Here is an 18,258-nt window from a genome sequence, read left to right as displayed (position 1 = left end):
CCATCCAGGAAGACTGTGGAGGTTCTGTTGACTTTGGGCCGGCAGCAGTGGACTTGTGGCGGTGGCTTCTGGCTGGACCTTGACAACCGTGGTCGGGAGGGTGTGTTCACTTAAAATGTGCTGAGTCATCCTTGGTAGCCCCTTCACCACTATCACTATCACAGCCTCCTTGAAGCGTTCCTGGGACACGACGTTGCCTTCTGATGAGGGACCTGAAGCGAGCAGGCCAGCTCCTCTCCAGGGTGTGTGACAGTTCACAGAGCGTGTGCTTTATTTATTCAGTATGGCACCTGGCCCTCTAACCCCAAATCCTGTGTCTCCACAGGAGGATCTGTGGAGGTTATGCTTGCTTTGGGAAGTGGCCGTGGTTGTTCGGTCAGTGCTGCTCCATTGTAAGAGCGGAGGGGTGACGGCTGTCGAACGGTGCCCCTCTTGCCCAGGAGGACTAACTGCATCCATCCCCGCTTAGGGTAAGTGCGTCTCGGGTGAGCATGCGATTAATGAGATAGTATGTCACTCGGCCCACTACCCAATATTGTCCCACCCATTCTTTACAGGGCTCCTGCGAGGGGCAGCCGCCTTTGCAGGAGGGACGATGGATTTCTCACCAGCTTTCACTTATGGTACTTGGAGAGAGGCTGGCCGTGATGAATTCGATTCATCAAAGCGAGTCATACACGGCTCTCCTCTCTTTTAGTGTCAAATTCTGCCTCGGAGGGCTAGCTGGGCCAGTGCTGTTTCCAAGGTAGGTGCCCGCTGGCTGAGCCCTCAGCAACTGCTTTTCTGAAGACGCACGTTACTGACTCACTAACCCACGTCCAGGCGGACCCTAAGGCAACTTCTCGGGGCACTACCAACTTTAGGACAAGCTAACGAGGTTGTGCGGATGCCCTAACTTTTAAAAAATTAACATTAAAATGCACATGGCTAACTTTTTTTCCTATCAAATCCAACCTCGAAGGGGCCTCTGGAAACACCTTTTTTTTTTAGTCAGCTCTCAGGATATAGAAGAGAATAGGAGCCAGGACCCGTGTGACCCCTGGTTCACTAGCCTGCAGTAAGCAGGGCCACATCCTCCAGGGAACTCCTGGGGTGACCCTGGGTTCACCCAGGATGCAGTGGTTAATGTGTTCCTACAAACGTGGTCTTTCAAGAGCTCTGTGCTTCATTTATAATGACTCACACGTGGCTGACGTCTTTGCATTATTGTGTTGCTTGCATGGCCAGCCAAGTACAGGAAGTGACATCCTGTCCACACTAATCCAGTGTTGGTGAACCAGGGGTTGGACAGAGAGCATGGGTTTGCCTTGGGGACTGAGCCAGTTGGTCCACTCACCCTCAGTGTCCCATCCGCCCTCAGAGCCCACTCCCGAGCTGCTCAGACTGCGTGGATGCAGGGATGCCGTGAGCAGTGCCACATCATGGTACTTGGAGGGAGGTTGTCCGTGGTGAGTTCGCATTGTCTAATGATGCCCAATACACGGTCGATCTCTTTCCGGTATCACATCTCGCCAGGCGTCTGCTTGGAGCTGATGCCAATTTCAGGGAAGCCTCCCTCATGTTGGTTCCACGCCAACGTATGGAACTTGTACTTGGCCCTGGACCAATGGATAGGTATCACTGATGCTCCTTGTCCTCATTCAGTCTACTTAGGGAAGACATTGCCCGTTGGGGGGGAGAAGCATAGGATCTAGGTTTAAGGCCCTAAGTGATTGGGGGAGTAAGGGTGTCCGTGGTGCTTCTGGGATTTTTTTTTTTTTTAAGAAAAAAAATAGATAGTTCCCTTCTCTTTCAATATTAAATCTTGTCTCTGAGGGAAGACTTAGACATATTGGCAAGGTCAGGGGAGGGGCATGGTTTCAGCATTTTTTTCTGGGTGAAGTGAAAGAACAGATTTACATCTGTTCACCTGGGAGCCCTACCAAATTCAAGGACAGAGGTCAGTTCTATTTTCAATTTCTTGTTTTTCTTTTCAAAAAGAATAATTATTTTACCTTATTATCATATTTATAAAAATGACACATGCTTGTAATAAAAAGTCAAGCAGTGTGAGGAAAATATACATAAAATAGAAGAAAATTACCCAATTCTTTGTGCACCCAGAAATAACTATCAGGGTTTTAGAAATTTCAGATAGCTGTCTCAATATGTATGCAAATAGAAAGGTAGATAGACAAAGAGAAAGAAAAATATTGTACAAATATGAGATCACACTGTACCTAAATTTATTTAAATGTTAACTATAATTTTACTTGAATTTAGTGTAAAGAATAAGCTAAAGATTTCAAGAATTGATAAATGTTCTTGCTGTACCATAACTATTAATTCTTAAAAGATCCCTATAAAATTAAGAAAAATTGCGTAAAACATTAAGTGACTGGGATCGTTATGTTTTTTTTTTAAACTGTTCAATTTCACTGCTAGTTCTGAAATATAAGGAAATAAGCAGTCTTACATTTGCCCCACCTCCTGCTTTATTTTTACTTATATAATTTAATTTTCCCATTATAAATGTTTGCATTTTGTTCTGTAACCACAGTTCTTGCAGGTGATTAATCATAGTTCTATATTTAAATGAAGTCATTACTGCCTACCAGGTTTTTCTTCCTTAAACTAAGCCTTCTCTATTCTTGAGTTTTTAATTTTAATTCATTTCTCAGCGGAATGGATTTTATCATTGTTTCTTCAAGAGTGCCTCATAGCCTCTACCCCTCAGTCCTTGCACATCTGAGAATATCTGTCTCTTGCTTTTATACACAAGGGACAACTTAGCTGGGTATAAAGTTGTCAGCCTACTGCTCCACTTAGAACTTTGTAGACACTTTGCTCCACTGTCTTCTGCATTTAGTATCTCACTAGCTTTTTTGATGTGGCTTCTCCATGTAGCTCTTGCTTATCTGGACTGTATTATCTAGTGGATCTTTACATTTGTTTGAAGACTTTGGGACACTCTATTCTGTGAGGTCTTCCATCTCTGAGACTGTCTGACCATTGCTTGTACATCCTCATTCACCTGCCTATTTTTTTTCATACTATTTTATTCATCCTTATGATTTCTAGTTCTTTTTAATCTTTTTAGTCACTTTAAAGATAATTCTGTATACTTTCTCCCAGCTTTAGGGGTACAAGTCCCATCTTGAGTCCAAAGTGCTATTGACTCAAGCGAGTGCTTTTCTTCATGGGTTTTGTAACTTCATTGTAGGATTATCACCGGATTAAGATGTTTCTGTTTTTGTTTTGTTCCCTATGCAAGAGAGCTGCAACATTATGGTTCTGCATTCAATGCTCTCGCTTCCCATGGCTTTCACCAGTTGGGGTTTTCCTACTCACTTGTTGGCTTAAGCATTCCCATACCTTATGGCTGGTATAAGTATTCACCACATCTTTGTCCTGGAGCATTGTTTCTGCAAGAAGAACTCATTCTACCCAAAGCTTGGGCAGAAACATATTCTCTTGTCATTTCTCTGGGCCAGTATAGCGTTTTCTGGCCCCCCTTTCCGTTCCAGGTCCCCACCTCTCTTGGGCCCAAGGTCACATCTCCAGTTCCTGATTGGACATTATGACTACAGACCTTTTGAGCCTCCAGTGCAGAGTCCCTTAGGTCTTTTGTCGGCAGATTGTAAACTTGTTCTGAATTGAATTCTGTCTTTACTAGCAGCTGAGGGTTTTCTTTTCATTCCTTTCAGCTGTACCAGTTGATTTTTGTTTTATCCATCATTTCTCTGCATTTGTGGAGGAGAGGATTCTCTGTTAGCTCTTTAACAGGATCTGACTGTCACTGTTTTTCTTTATCAATTCGTCTGAATCATATCATGCTTTCTTGATTAGTAAAGTTAGTTGTTTCTTTGTTTCAAGGATGTCTTATTATTTCTATGAGTACTTTTCTATTCCATGCATTGGCCCGTTCATGGGCTAAACGATCACTTATCATTTTATTATATCATGGAAGAGGAAAAAAGTCTGTAATCTGGCCCCACGCTGCCATCTTTATGTGAAGTCTTGCTGTTGTCATTTGCAATCTGCATTTGTCTATTTAGAATGAACCATACCCAGGTGCCCCCTTCTCAGTATCATCTTCCACCTTGGCAGGATGCCTCTTTGCAGTGCCAACCGCTGGGATGGACATGGAGTCAGTTCTTTTTGTTAGGTATGTGAATTTCCCTTTAACTATGGAGGATTTGCTTTTTGACCATATGTCTGCTGGACTGTTAACCCGAAGTTTGCAATTTATCCTCAGGGAGACATGTTGGAAGTTGTGCCGACCTTTGGAGATGAGGCCACAATGCTGAGGTCAGTACCACACCATCGGATAATAAAGTGTGTATTCAATGCTGTCATTTTCTTTGTAATCAGTATTGCAAAGTCAACCTCTTTGGAACAAACTCCAGCTTTGGAGGGCTTCCTGGTCACAAGGCCTGTGTGAGGAAAGGATCACTGCTGTCAATTTTTGAGGCTAATGTGAAATGAGGAAATGTACCCTGCTGTGATCAAAATCATGAATTTGTGTGCACTTGACCTCACATCAAAACCCCCTCAAAGTGCTTCTTAGATACCCTGCCAAGCATGGCAAAGGTGTTGACGTCTGGGCTGCTGCAGGGTCTAGGATGGGCCACTTGGCCGTGGCCCCTTGTCAGTCAGTCCACTAAATCTTAGTGCCCTTTCTGTCCTTAGGGCTGCTTCCCGGAGGACGCCAGCTTTGGAGGAGAGCCTTGGCTAATCTGCTCTGCGCGAATCTGCCGTACTTGAAGATAGGTTACCATGTGCTTCCCTGTGTTCGTGCATGATGAGCCATACACGGTTCACCTGTTTCTTAGCACCATATTCTGCCTTGGAGGCTTCCTGGAGCCGAGTCCCATTTCAGGGCGGGACCTTGGTGCCAGCTGCTCTCCAGGGTAAGTGGCGGGTCCATTGGACACAGCTGACCACAGACCTTGTGCTTCCCTGCTGCGGTGAGCCCCGCTGTGCGTGACGCCGCCACGGGACAGTTCCTGGAGCTTTGCCTTAGCAGACCCGCTTGGTGGTGCTTGAACAGAGGTCTCCCATGATGCCTTCACTTTCTTTTTGGATGAATCATACATGGTTGACCTTTTTTTAAGTATCAACTCCGGCCTTAAGATATCCTGGGGCGGTGCTAACTTGAGGAACTGGAGTGGTGTCCGCACATGTGAATGGATGGTCGGGCTGAACGTGTGCATGTCCTCCCACAGATGTGTCACCTGGGCTCACTCCCCTCGGCGTGGTCCACCTCTGTGGTGGTTGGTCGTAGTTTCACTGTAGACTCACGGCATGACTGACAGGGAGCTCACCCCTGACTCTCTCGTTATGTGGAGCCCAGGATGCTCTGCACACTTCGCTAAGGCATGTCCCTCCCTGAGTGGCTTCCTGGAACGGGACACTGGGATCCACACCTCACGGGGGGGACTTGACTGGATGGGGCAGGACCTCAGAGCTTGTTTTACGGAGGGTGTGTGTCGCCAGGGCCCGTATGCTCAGCATCCCATCCATCCTTAGGCCTGCTGTCTGGGACACGCCGGAAGCCAGCACCCTAGTCGGGTACTCGAATGGAGGTTGTCCATGGTGTGTTCATTTTATTTATGATGAGTATTACATGGCCAATCTCCTTTCAGTACTAAATTCTTCTTGGGAAAGCCTCACCCGGGGAAGTTTCCACCGGCGCCTGCGCAGGGTAAGGAACTGGATCGTTTACCTCATGATAAGTGCTTGCTTTGGGATGTGTGTCACCCAGCCCGAAGTCCCAGGAAGGATCCTGACTTAGGTGAGACCGTGGTTTTCTAGTCACGGTTCCCTTCCCTTCTCTGACGACTCTCTAGTGAACAAGGCATATTTGGTAAACCTCTATTTAGGATGAAATCATCTTGGATCAGAGGCACATCATTATAGGGAAAGGGACTTCTGTGTCATTCCAACAATCTGGCATCCCCAAGGGAAGGCAGACACCTGATTTATGCACCACGATCTGCCCTTTCAAGTATCCTCCTCCTCAGGGTGGCCTCTGGGAAGCAAAGCCGACTCTGGTGAGGGGGTAGGGGTGGGGATTTCTTGGCAGTGAGAATGGAAGGTGTGTGAAGACAGGTTTCCATGGCATGATTCATTTATTCCTGGTACAAGAGCAGAATCACGAGTAGCATTTGTTATTACCTTATGTTTGTTAGCTGTGTAACCTTGGGCAAGTTTTACTTAATTGGCCACCTCTCTGGGCCTCAGTTCATTCATCTGTAAAATGGGGTTAAAACTTATTCATGGATATGAAAATGCGCTACATCGGCCAAGTGTTTGGACAGCATCTGGCACACAGTGAAGTTGAATCAGCGTGAACCCTTATGATGGTCGTTACTATTATATTGTCACTGTATCACAGATCTTCCTTTCTTGTCCTCTCCCCAGTAGAATGCAAGCTCCCTGAGAGCAGAGTCTTTGTCTGTTTTGTCTACTGCACGGTAACTATGCTGTTGAATGAATGAAAAAATGGCTGGTTGACATATTTTCTTTATTGAATGCCCTCCTTGAGGCCTCCCAGAAGGAAGAGTGAATGGAGGACGGTAGTCACCCTGTGCCTTCCCGATGACGTGGTCCGCTCACCCTGAAGGAGGAGTCGCTGGTCTTCCAGTCAGGGACCCCGCAGGTTTGGAGCTGGATGGACCCTCTGTGGTCACACTAATTCCGGAGAATGTGAAACAGCCACTCCCTTCTTGAAATCCCAACTCAGGGACTTCCCGAGGGCAAACCCAGCTTTGGGGTAGGACCTCAGTGTCTGTGTCCTTCTAGAGTAAGACACGTGACTTTGGTGGTTGTGCTCATGGGGATGGTCCCTGGTGCCATTTGAGCTGTGCATGGCACTCTCTCATGACAAACCACGTTCCACTCACACGTAGGGGGTTCCTGGGATGTAGTACCAGCCTCTGCAGAGAGAGAGGAATTGGTGTCACCACCAATGGGGGTGGGCATGCACAGCCAGACCCTGGAGGCAATGCTGCCTTCGGTGAAGAGGCATCTTGCTATTGTTGCCCATGCTGACGTTTGAGCCTTGAGCAGAGGTTGCCATTGGTGAATTCGCTTTATTTATGTTGAATCACACAAAGGCAACTTTTGTTTGAGTATCAAATCTTGCGGGATAGCTCCCGGGGCCCAGTGGCAGGCTCAGGGTCTCTACATCTCCCATGAACAAGACCAGATGGTATAGATGTGGGTGTCTGCACCTCTCCAGTGAACAAGAACGAAGGGTGATCAGAGAACACAAGCTCAATTCCTGGTGTGACTCAGCTGGGGCACGTGAGGATGGTGTTGTGTCGGTGCTGAACCCGCTTCACTTATGACCTGGGACCCTCTTTACGTCACCATTTCAACCACTGATCCCAAAGACCTCCACTACTGTTTCTCTGAAGGTATTTTGACCTTGTGGGTAAGGAAAGAATTCACATTCAATAATTTTAAAGGTTGCAGCTTCTCATTCTCTGTTTCTCTTTCTGTCTCTCTCAAAACCCCTCTTGTGTCTGTCTGTGACTTTTCTCCCATCTCTCTTTTTTGCTCTCTCTCTCTCTCTCTCTCTCTCTCTGTCGCTCTCCTTTCTCTCCCTTTTTATCCCCTGCCAAACAGCATTCTCAATTTTATCATGGGTTATGAAATGAATAGAGTCTATTAGTATTCCATCCCATTTGTATTAAATTATAGTGATAAAAATAATCAACACAAAATAAAACTAAAAACAACTGAAATGGCACAGAGTAAAACATGTTCAATTGACTACAAATTGGCAGAAGAATCCAATTTTCCTGACAGCATTTCAGCTGCCACATTTGACCTGGGGAAATAGAATGCTGCAGACATGGCGGCCGCAAGAGGAAATTGACAGTGGCAGCAGCTCTGAACAGGGATATTTGATGTAGACAAAAGCACTTGGAGGAATCAAATCTGCATTCAGATTTTTAAATGGAAAAGAATTGATCCTAATGAAAATGATTTTGGGAAAATAACAAGGGAAATAAAAGAAATGAAAACAGCTCAACAGCAGAGTCAGGAAAGCTAAACAGGGAATTGGATTAGTTTAATGGAATTCATTCTGAAAAACACATTTTTATGAAAATCAGTGTTGGCGCAGTTCTCATTAAGATGGTTAAATGTATATGTGTTTGGAGTGGAGTCGATGGGTCAGTAGGAACATGGCGTCAGAGCTCACTGTCCTTTATGCAACTGACCTTTTCTTTCTGGCCCAAATCTTCCCAGAGTGCTTGTGGGACGGGTTGCTGACTTCCGGGGTGACAAGCTGGTAAAGGGGGTACACACTGAACCAGAGCGTGTGCCATTTTGGTAGCATGCATCACTTGGTCTGCTCTCTCTTGGTATCCCTCCATGCCCTGGGGTTCTGGGTGACATGCTGACTCCAGAGTGAGACAGAAGTCCTTGGTCAGTGGGGTCTGGACCTCCAGGACAGCTGTGTCCAGTGCTAGTGTTGAATGCACAGGGAGGCTGGGATGTTCCCAGCTGTTATCCTTCCTTGGACCCAGTGTTGGCACCTCTCAGGGATCCACGCTGACCCCAAGGACATGCTCCTCAGTGGTGCAGAATGTCACTTGGTCTTGGAGGCTGAGCCTTGTTTGGGAGTTGGTCTTGGGGTCGGTGCTTCTGGGATCAAAACCACAACCTGGGATGTGAAAAGAGCTTGTTTTTGGCGGCCCTGAACACTGCATGGTGGATCTCTTTCCAGGTCAACCGCTGACTTGGAGGACTTCCAGAACCATGCCACCCTCAGGAGGTGGCCAGCAGGGGGAGCCCTCCCCAGGGTAGGTGCATGGGGGCGGCCCCAGGATCTGCCCTGAATGTGTTGATGTGTGTCATCCGGTCCACTAGCCGGCGCTGTCCAGCCTGTTCTCGTGAGCACTTCCAGAGGCGATGCGATGCCAGCTCCGGGAGAGAGGCTGCACTGCAGGTCAGTATCCATGGTTCCTGAAGGGAAGCTGTCCGTAGTGTTTTCTTTCTTTAGGATAGACCTTAGATGGCTGGCCTCTTGCTGCAGTTGTAGCAAGACCTGGAGGGCTTTCTGTGCTCATGCCAACGTCAGGGAAAGGATTCTGCTGTCGGTCCCACTCCAAAGTTCGGAAAATGGGTGGTGGGCACAGAATCCAGACTCTGCTTGTGGCATACGTCATCTGCTCCCCCAACCCTCACTGGCCAGCCCATTATTTGGAACCCATTCTGGATGTGGTGTCAACTCTGGGAAAGGCTGGTTTCTCATGTTGGGGCTGCTTTGCCTTTTTTTGAAGAGAGGACATCTGCAATTCCATTCTGTTTTCTCCCCCTTCATTTTTGGTGTTTCACTTGCTTTCTTTATGAAGCTAATCAAATGGTCAACCAATTTTTTGTGTTAATCACGCTTTGAACAATTCTGGGGATGGTGACACCTGTGTGGGGCTAGAAGCATGTTGGTGGGACCATGGATAGTGCAGCTCTGGGCATCAGCGTCATGTGCAGGACCCCACTGAGCTCCCTCCCAAGGCGGCATCTTCCGGACGGAGGCTCTGTGCCTGTGTGGGGGCCCTGGATTCACCCCTGTCTGGGGTCTGGGATGAAGAGTTGGGCACAGCAGGGTTTTGTCTCTGCTGCCTCTGCTGCAGGGTCTGAGCCACTCAGTTAGACCCTAGAGAGGAGAATTGGGCAGATAGGGCACTTCAGGTGTCCGTGAACTCTCATGGGGTGCATCTGGGACATTGTACCCAAGCATGGGCACCCACTTTTCAGTACAAAATCCCACCTGGGTCTCCCACTTAACTTCTGGGAAGGGTCCCTGGGTTCGCCTCATTCTAGGGACATGATGGAGTGTTGGCTTTGGCAACTGGGGGTCCTTGTAGAGGGTGAAGTTCCAGGCCATGAGTGCCCAGTGCTCAAGCTGCCCGAGGGAGGGGCTTCTGGAAGCACAGCCTCTCTGAAGCATCTGCCTTAGTCCAAGCGTCCAGCCTCTCCATGGTACTCGGGGAGAGGTTACCCGAGCAACTTTGCATCTGGACGACGAATGTTGCTCGGTGAACCCCTTTTCGGTATCAAATTCCACCAGAGAGGCCATCTCGGAGGCCGTGGCGCTTCGGGAAAGAACGTCAGTCTCAGCTCCGCTTTGGGGTACAGGATGGGTGGTCGACCAGTTGGAAAGTAATTGTTCCTAATGTACTTCACCTGGTCCACTAGCCGTCCGTACCCACTGCAGCCTGCGGCCTGCGGGCCTGGGCCAAGCCGCTGCTCCTCTGCTCAGCACCTCTCCTGGTACTTGAAGGGAGATCGACCGTGTTATATTCGCTTTCTTGACTTCGAATAATACATGGTTGATCTTTTCTCAGTATCAAATCTCACCTTGGAGGACCTGTTGGAGATGAAGCCCTTGTGGGGGTGGGAAAGGGGCGGGGGCTTTCGTGTCACTGCCCCAGCGGGTACTGAGGGAGGGTTGGTCACTGAGGCTGGGCAGGGCAGGGTGTGCACTGCCTGGCCTGTGTCCTCTCACCAGTGCTGTCTGATCCTCCCTCAGGACCCCTCCGGGAGGCGCCCATCGTTGCTGCAGCAGCCCTGGTCCCTGAGTCAGCGTTACTTTGGGTACTTGAGGAGAGGTTGTCTGTGATGAGTTCGCTTTATTAATGACGAATATAACACAGATGGCCTGTTTTCAGTACCACCTACGACTTGTGCACAGGGCCAGGCCTGAGGCTGGCCACCTCCAGGGTACGTGACTGCATGGGCTCTGGGTATGACATCTGTCACCCTCCCTACTGACCCTCAACACCTAATCCATCCTGGGAGAGCTTCCTGAAATGCTCCTTGACCTCAGGGAAGAGACAAGGGTGGAGCGCATTGGGGAGGCTGGTCATGAAGCTTTCGCTAGACGTGTGACGAATGACGAGGGTTCAGTCTATTTTCCATGCCCAGTGTCATTAGTCAGAGGGCTCCCTGGAGGGGCTCCCCCATTGGCGCGAGCATCTGCTGCTCTCCAGGACATCCCTCCAAGGGGGCTGTATGCATGGCCTGCTCCTGGGAGGTGTGTCCTGGCTGCTTGCCCTCTCGTCCCAGTGCCTGGGAGACCCCGCGGCAGGACATTCCTTGTTGGGACGACCTCGAGGGGCTGCTCTGCGTGGTGCTTGAGGAGAGGTTGCCCATGGGCGTTCGCGTCCACTATGACGCACAATACACGGTCGACCTCTCTTCAGTGTCAGATCCTGCCCCGCATGCTTCCTGCATGCTCGCTGGCTCAGGGAGGACGCCGCATGAGCAGACGCACATCCTGGGGCTCAGGGGCAGGCAGCCGGGTGGGTGGCTGGGCCGTCTGTGAGGAAGAAGCCTCCATCTCGAGTCCACCCTGCTCCGTGGTACCTGAAATAGGTTGCCTGTGAGGTGTTCACTTTCTATACGATGAATATTATACAGTCAACCTCTTCCCGGTATCGAATCCCGCCACGGACGACCTCCACTTCAGGTGCCCACTCCAGGCGGCAGAAGCCTCTGTGTGGCCGACCCGTGGACTTGGTGTAGGACCTGGGCCACGTGGCCTGTTCGTTTTCCAGCTCCATCTGTTCCGGAGGACTTCCGGAATCACCACGGAACGGCCTCCCTAGTTCCAGAGTCAGTGGTTCCCGGCGTCTGTGCTCCTGACAGTTCCCTCCGCACTGCGCACCCCGGCCCTGCCCCAGCCTGCCCAGACCACATCAGGGTCTCCTGGTGGAGGAAAAAGTCCAGGGCCATGGAAAGAGCACCTCCAAAGCATAAACCAGGCAGTTTGGTATTTGCTCATGGTCTCCTGCGCCTCAGGAAGCCCTCTCTGAGCGGCTGCCATCACCTGCTCTGTGCATGCCCTTTCCCTGTGGGCTTCCTCAGGCCCCTTTTCCTGTGGATCCCTCTGTGCCCAGCGTGTGGGGAGGGGCTGCCCCACCCAGTGTCCCAAGGCGCCGGCTGGCCACCCTCATTCCTTGCGCTCCCTTCCTCGGGTGATGCACAGTACGTCCCCCATTTATGTCCGTCCGTCCTCCTTTGGGAGCTGAAGCGTAGGCGGCTTCACCTGTGCAGGCTGCCCTCAGCCTCCTCCTTCTATCCAGGGTCCAGGCCGCCCTTACTTAGTCCCACCCCCATGCCCTGGGTACCCCTTTCTCAGGACACTCAGCACAGTCTCTTGCTCACTCCTTCCCCCCAAGTAGCCCCTTTTCTAGAGCAGGGCTTCTGGATTCTGGAGGGGAGGAAATGTCTGTTGCTCAGCAAGGCTGTCCTCGCCCTGCCGCTTCCTGTCGTCTTCTGTTGCCTGTTACCATTTTCTTCCTAGCTTACTGCTATGCAAACGTATGTCTACTTTCTCTATCCCCCCAGACTGTAGGATTTCTCAGGACAGGGTTTTTTCCTGTCCTGTTCCCTGCTGTGTCCCCAGCCCTAGGACGCAGGCTAGGCCCGCAGTAGAGGAACTGTGAGTGTTTATTGACTGACTAACAAATGCAGGGACCTTATCAAGTTAATCCCCAGGAAAGAGCTGGGCACGAAGGAGGCCCCCAGGGAGATGTGGTGAGGCACACATGAACATGATAATCAGTTCTTAGAAATTCTTCATGTTTCTTGAAAGCTGTTTGGTTTTCTGCCTTTTCGGCCCCTTCAAGGATGTCATTTTTTGAGTCTGAAATGAGCTGCAACAGGGGCATGTCAGCTAGGTCTGGGCTCTTCCCCCCACTTTCCTGAGGTCCTCTGGGACCCCCAAAAGACTGATGAGCCCCACTATAACACTGCAACACCAATTGAGCACCCCCCCCCCAACCTTCCAGTAAATGCTACAGCGTTCCTAGCAGGCTGCTCTGGGGAACTCCATCTCTAACAGGCTGGACCATGGTGTCAGAGCTAATATTTTATGCATGGAACTGACTAAATGGAGACATTTGGAGATGAAAATTGCTGTTAATGCATCCACACATCTTTGGAATATATTAAATGTGTATAGGGGGTAGGAGGCAATGTTAGCCTTATTTAATGGCTCCAGTGGAACCATCCCCACACCACAGCGTTCACGCACACTCCTCCCAGCCCTGCCCTGTGTCTCCCAGGCCACCATTGGGAGAAAAGTTGGGTACTTTAGCTGCCTCTTGAGAATTATGCATTAGACACAGTGTCAGCACAGGGTACCAGACATTCGGCAGCGTGCGTGTTCCAAACTCATTTTAGACCCAACAACGGTGACCCCATGCTGCTCAGTGCAGAACGTCATTAAAAGCTAAATTACTGGTTTACCTATTGTTTGAGGAGCAGAGAAAATAAACAAAGGACCTTTCTCATCTGACAAGCTGAAGAAAAAGGTCTGGCCTAGGGGCGGCCAGGATGAAAGTCAGTGAGGGCCCTTGGGCCAGAGGGTCCGTGGCAGGGGTCATCTCCAAGGCGCTGCGTGTTCCCAGCCTCGGGTCCGGTTTCACTCAGTGAACACTGCTTCCCCAGTGTCTGCCTGGGCAAGGGCCTGTCTCCCTGAAATGTGTCTCCTACACGTTCCACAAGTGCGATTTTTAAAATTGGGAAGTTGCTGGACAAACTGGGCCTATGTTCCCTTTCCCTTACTGTTTTCAAGGGGAAAGAGGAAGCAAAAGAATAGCTGCCCTGAATGGGCTTTAGCCTTGGTCCTGCACCTGTCTCCGGTCTTGGGGGTTTGCTCACTGCTCCCCGTCAGCCCTGGAGGTGCTAGCTCTGATTTACAGATGAGGAAATGGGCACAGAGAGGTTGAGACTCATCCAAGATCACCCAGATGTGAGCTGGGGTGAGGTCTGGCTCCAAGCTGTTTGTTCTTAGCCACTCTGCCCACTGCAAGCCATGTGGCTTTATCCTAGAAGAAGCAGCCCGTCGGATGGGTCCCCAAGTTTCGTCTGCATGATGAGTTAGGCTTGCTTTTCTCAGTGCTTAGCTGGCCATACTTCTCACGGTGCTTTTCGCTGCATCCACCTGGCATCTCCACTTTGGTGACATCACCCATGACGTGGGGGTGCTTTCATTTGGGTGCAGTCCCCATGGTCCCTGGCTCATGTCTGGCCTGAGGACAGGGCTGCGGCTCTGTCAGAAGGCCCAGGGCACAGTGGAGATCTGAGTAGTGGAGCCCCACACTGACCGGGTCTTGCTGCCGCATTTGAGGGCTGTATTCACCACCTTGGTTGTGTACAGATCTAGTGAGCGTGGCCGGCGACCAAGAACGGAGAGCTCAGTCCAGCCAGCTGGTCTCTGCAGGGCGTGGCCCGCACGGCCTGACTCCCCCAGGCCCCCGCTCTCTGTTATCATCCCACCCTTGCATGTACACCTCCCTTCAGAATCAGTGGCTGGTATGGTCCTGGAAACCCCAAGGAGGTCTCATTACTGATGGGTCCTCGGATGCAAAGAACCCCACATGTCAGGGCTGAGTGGGACCCAGAGTTCATTCCCCTCTTGTCCCTGCCCTCTACTCACACCCATATACAGATAAGAAAACTGAGGTCCAAGAGGGTAGCATGCTTTGCTGTGGCTTTTTCCTGAGTGTTGTCTCAAACTTTGGTGCTGAGACCCACCTCTGGCAAATAGGTAGTTTCATTCTTTGTAAAACTGGGGGTGACCCAGCACGCCACGGCTGCAGAAACAGCAAGCGAGATTCCTCAATACCTGAGTTTTCAATACTGCCCAGCCACAGAGCTTCTAGAAGCAGGGCTTTAGCTCTGCAGTGCCAGCTCATAGTAGGTGCTCAGCTAATGCCTGGCTCAGAGCTGTCCAGACACCAGCACAGAGGTGTTCAGCCCGTCAGGGTGTATTGAATCGGATCTCTGTCTCCAGGAGGAAGCTCACAGGAGGCGCTGGGAGGACGTTTGTGGAAGGAATAAATACAAGCGTGCTCTTGGAATGAAGAAGCAGAGAAATGAAGAAGAATCGGGGTAGATGGACATAAATTTCCACCAAGCGCCGCCAAGGCTCTGCAGTCGAGGTTGCTGAAAAGACCCTGTGGAGGCAGAGGGGCCATTTGTCACCGTGCAGACGGCTGGAGGGCCAGGAAGCAAGGGTGTGATGGAGGCTCGTTCATCATTTTCCCGTTACCAGGTGACATGGAGGGAGCCCACGCATGCGCAGCCCCACCAGCGGCCGGCAGTGAGTGTCGAGCTTGGGGTGGGGAAGGACCCCGGGGAAGGGCAGGCCCGCTGGGTGAGCAAGCAGCTCCGCCCTGAAGCCCCGGCGTGGGTGGTGGAGAGGACAGGAGCCATGCTGGTCCACGTGACCAGCCTGGGCTGGGCTTTGGTGCCATTATGGCTGCAGGATCCAAATGGGACTCACTGCATGATCCCAAGGCAGTGGGACATCTGAAAGCCCACCTTGTGTCCTTGGTGCTATAGTTGTTTCCACACCAATTGCCATGCCTTTGCCCAAGCTGTGCCCTTACCTAGAATTCCCACCCCTCCTTATCCTCCAAGGCTCCGTCTGCTCCAATGCTGTCTCCTACAGGAAGCCTTCCCTGATCCACCCCAGTACGCACACAGAGCCTCAATCTGTGGTCCTCTGATCCTTTGATCAACAGGTACCTATCTCCCTGCCCAGCCTGTAGGCTCCATGAGGGCAGGGACCGTTATGGTTTGGTCACCGTGGGGCCTTGTGCTTGGTTCAGAACCTAGCCCAGGGAAGGCACTGTGCCATGCTTGTTGCCCTTGTCTCCCCTTTGTAGGCATGCTGGACCCTGGACCCAACACTTGGCAGGTACCTAGTGCATGGACATCCCATGGACAGGGCGTTTGGTTGACCTCAGCCATGAGCCAAGGGCTGAGCCAGAGGTGGCCACACCAGACCACTTCTTCCTGGAGAGGTGAGAGCTGTGAGCTAGGGCACCTGGCCCGACCCTGGAGTCATTCTTGGGTCTGGTAAGTGCCCATCACGACAGCTAGTTGCCTCCCATTTGGATCTGGAGCAGAGGCGGGATTTGCCCAGGGCACACTGGCTCTAGGAGAGAGCTAAGCCTGTTATTAGGGGCGATGCCACCTGACTCAATGTAGCTTCTCCAGGCTCCAAATAGCATTTGTGGAATGAATGAATGAATGAATGAATGAATGAATGAATGAATAAAACAGGGCCTCCTGACCCCTTCCCAGAGCTCCCTGCACACCCTACATGGGCAGTGCTGCAGCGTGGGGGAGGCCTGAGCGGGCCCTGCTTCCAGGGTCCCCTGGTCTTCCCCTGGGGCAGGACACTGCTGAGAAGGTGCACAGAGCCTGGGGTGTGGGAAACCCTCCAGAATGCTGCTTCCACCATCTGTGATATCTTCGTTTTCTCTGACACTCAAAAATAGATGTTTCTGTTATGCTCTGTTGTTGGCAGGGGAGCGGCGGGGCCTGCCAAGGCCTGGGGGAGCCCGCCAGCCTGCTGAGTTTTACTGTACAAACAGTTGGGGAGGGGGGGGTGTCTCTGTTAACTTGAAATCCCCGATCAGTAAACATGCCAATTTAAAGTGTAATTAACTCAGGCCGGAAAAATTTCAGATTTGGACTGCTTTTCACAGTTGAGGTTGTTTTTCTTTTATTTATTTATCTCTTTCCGGGTGTGGTGGTGTCTGTGGCAGGTTTTAGCCAGGAAAAATAGAAGGGGGGCCTGAGTGGGGTGGGGGGCTGGTTGAGAGAAGAAATGGTAGAAGGAAAGGAAGGAAAAGAGGGGAGGTCAGCCTAACACCCCTGAGGGCCCGATGTCTCTGTCCACTTTCTGTCTAGGATGGTAGATGCCAGGTGAGGAAACTGAGGCAGGGGGAAGTAGAGGGCATGCCCATTTCAGGGTGGGGTGCAGACTTCTGTGCTAGCTGGGCCCTGTGATAAGAATTGTGGGGTGCTGTTACAGGATCCAAGGAAAACGCTGGGCTGGTTGAGTAGGCTCTGGGTCCTCCCTCCTGACACCCTCCTGTGTTGCCTTCTCTTTCAGTTCAGAGGCCCGCCTGCTCCTCTGAGAGCCCTGCTTTCTCTGAGCCCATCCAGAGTCTCAGTGCTTTCCTCCCGGTTGCTTGCTTCACACAACTCCAAAATGGTCACTGTCCTTGGAGAAGGGCGAGGGCACCCGTGCCCCAGCTGAGGGAGGCACAGCGCTCTCCAACCAGCACCCTCTACTGCCTCACCCAGGAAAGAGGAGGGGGCCTGCGCCCCCCACCTTTAAAGGACACTAACTGGGTACCAGGAGGCGAACCCTCGCGGGACAGGCCCAGCTGTCACTGTGGGCTGGGGAGGACTGTTTGGGCACGGGGAGAAGTCCTGAGTGAAATAAACTCAATTAAAAGAGCAAATGACCTGTGTCGCTCGCCCACCAGACAGTGCGGCTGGGCTGGGAGGCGAACACGCTGGGTAGGAGGCAGGAATTCCTGCTCTTCCTTTTCAAACTCTTTGAATGTTGTCAGGCCATTTGGATAATAAATCTGCATTATACACATCAAAGTCTGTGTGTGTGTCTTTATGTTCAGGAGTGATTTTCATACAGTCACTGTTCTTTGCCCAGGGAGGACTCTGCAGGGAGCATCTTCCAGAAGCAGGCCTCCCTGGGGTGCCTCACTCTGTGTGTGAGCCCACATTCTCAGGTGGGAGCCAGGGCCAGGAAAACACATGCTTCCTTTGTCTCAGGTCTTAGATGGTTCCACCAGCCCCACTGCCGGGGCCCCCTCCCCGGGCAGAGGCCAGGGCCCAGGGGCAGAACCTGTGCCCACGCCTGGCTCTGCCAGCCTTCGCCTGGTCACGACACAGCCGGGCTGACTCAGACGCGGGCCGAGCGGGAGCCTCGTAAATTACATAATTACCTATGAAACCTGCCGCTGCAGCTGTCAGCCGGAAGGACGCGCTCTGCCTGGCCGGCGTGACTCACTTCCCTAGAGTCTCTCGCCCCCACCTCTGTCTGGGCTGGCTGGCAGGAGGAGGGGGCGCCAGCTTGATCTCTACCCCCAGCTCTGCAAACAAAAAGGCAGGCCGCCACTGTATTTCTGAGGACTCTGGGTGGGGGACACCTTCTCCAGCCCCCGTCTGCAGGCCCCAGCGGCCCTCCAGATGGACGGTCCCCACCTAACAGGACAAACCTGAGGCCCAGAGAGGACTTATTCCTTAGTCCCCTGTGTCCACGGCCAGAAGGTGGCTCTGGCTAGTGCCAGCGGCCTCCCTCACAGAGCCTTGAATGAACCCAGCCATTGGGTTAACACTCAAACCTTCAGCCTCTCCCCCTGTATGGCCACCTCTTCTCCAGAGCCCCTTGGCGTGGACAAACTCTACCCTTGGAAAAACACTTCTACT

At 51.4% G+C, this 18,258-nt stretch overlaps 1 long non-coding RNA gene across 5 annotated transcripts; it reads left to right on the top strand.

Annotated features, from left to right (window-relative positions):
• Window positions 1-4,395: 4,395 nt before the first annotated feature.
• LOC109455622 (uncharacterized) lies at window positions 4,396-17,412 on the top strand. Of its 5 annotated transcripts, none has more exons than XR_002138685.2 (5): window positions 4,396-6,643; window positions 7,226-7,403; window positions 8,723-8,944; window positions 10,529-10,719; window positions 14,801-17,412. It is a non-coding gene; the product is annotated as an uncharacterized LOC109455622 (long non-coding RNA). The 5 variants fall into 5 exon arrangements; XR_002138684.2 differs by having other exon boundaries at window positions 4,414-6,643; window positions 10,529-15,815; window positions 16,916-17,412; XR_002138683.2 differs by having other exon boundaries at window positions 4,414-6,643; window positions 10,529-15,870; window positions 16,916-17,412.
• The last annotated feature ends 846 nt before the right edge of the window (window positions 17,413-18,258 follow it).

The sequence above is a fragment of the Rhinolophus sinicus genome, linkage group LG03 (assembly GCF_036562045.2).
Source record: "Rhinolophus sinicus isolate RSC01 linkage group LG03, ASM3656204v1, whole genome shotgun sequence".
In the NCBI taxonomy this organism is placed as follows: Eukaryota; Metazoa; Chordata; class Mammalia; order Chiroptera; family Rhinolophidae; genus Rhinolophus; species Rhinolophus sinicus.
This window is presented reverse-complemented; position numbering and strand designations above follow the sequence as displayed.